The 1,521-nt window shown below is 39.8% G+C and overlaps 1 protein-coding gene across 3 annotated transcripts in view; it reads left to right on the forward strand.

Moving 5' to 3' along the window:
• Positions 1–1,521, forward strand: part of LOC101861941 — a 25,095-nt gene that overhangs the window by 12,272 nt on the left and 11,302 nt on the right. The gene's annotated exons all lie outside the window — the stretch shown is intronic.

The raw sequence follows: 1,521 nt of genomic DNA on the forward strand, positions 1-1,521 counted from the left end.
GCAGATCTTATTTTATATGGGATTTCGTTCCATACCTGGGGACCAAAGAACAAAAAGGAACGCTCGCCGTATGTTTTGTAGTTTTGAACTGAACATGCTTTAACGGCCACCTGTACAAGACAATCACGTGAACAAACGTCCACTTCCCATCCCTGCTCCCCTTTTGTATTAAACCCCCCCCCATTAAATGACATTTAAGACGGTCCCCTGCCCAAAAGGTCTACTTTTATCCTCGGCTATGGGCGGCCGTCTTAGCAACTTTCGACTGTATGTTGTACACAATCACATATTATTATGTCTTATATATAAAGATGAAAAAATATGCACATGCACACACATACATACGCATATACACACACACATAAATACGCATATACACACACACATTCACACACATATACATAATTATATACATAATTTAAATATATGTATACATGTATATATTAATATGTATAGTCTATGTCTATATCTATCTATGATCAAGCTGTGTATTGTGTGTATGCCTATACGTACGTGCTTGCGAGTGTGTATACAAGCGTGAACTCAATAGTTCATGTCACCAACACACAATAAACAAATTCCAAAGCTGTTGAGTCAGCTCAACATGACGGTGTTTCTACGCCTTATTGATATACATGTAAAACAACAAACACAGGGAAAACCACAGCAACTGTCCAGTTAAACGTAAACGCTATATATATAAACGTAATGATAAACTCAAATCGTTAACTGACACATTTCACCCGATTTTACATACAATTAATCATCAGCAGTTTTTAGAACTGTACATAGACACACGTGCCTACAGTGAAAAGAATTTCAGATGTGATATTCATCCAACCGAAGCCTGTGTTGGTACATATAAAGACAACGTTGTTAGAATATTGCTCGTGTCGAGAGTAAAGAGTTAACTTGAAACTTAAAACAAAATTGCGATCCAAAGCTCTGAACGAGTTTCGAAAAATCTATGTAATCAGGGAAATGCGCTCCGTTCGATGTTGACTCATCAATTTGATGGAGCAGCCCCCCCCCCCCCCAAAAAAAAGGAAAAAAAGAAGAAAAAAAAGGAGAAAAAAATCCCTTCCGCTCCCCTTCATCGTTCCGTGCCAACCTTTCTCTCCCCTTCCCAGCCTTCATCTCACCACCACATAGATAGGCCTATGTAGAATAGAGTTCATGTATTTTATCCTCGAATTGCGACAAGAGAATTGGGTAGGACATGGCGATCGATGGACCGTCCCTTCTTCTGACGTCAGAACATCCCCTGACAGGGAGGCTAAAAATAGGTATCCTAGGCAGGTTTCATCTCGCACGGGAGGTGTTTCTTCAGGAGGCTACGCCGCCTTATGTAAGCTGTGTCTCTCAGAATGTCAATAGCACATAATACTCTTTAGTTTTAGAAGCGTTTTATGGCACTTGCAACACAATCAAGTCATATAAGTGACGAAGGCTAGAGATGAAAATAACACCCCCCCCCCCAAAAAAAAAAAAGGAGGACAGATAAAGATGATAGATGTTTGA

The sequence above is a fragment of the Aplysia californica genome, unplaced genomic scaffold, assembly GCF_000002075.1.
Source record: "Aplysia californica isolate F4 #8 unplaced genomic scaffold, AplCal3.0 scaffold00068, whole genome shotgun sequence".
Classification (NCBI taxonomy): Eukaryota; Metazoa; Mollusca; class Gastropoda; order Aplysiida; family Aplysiidae; genus Aplysia; species Aplysia californica.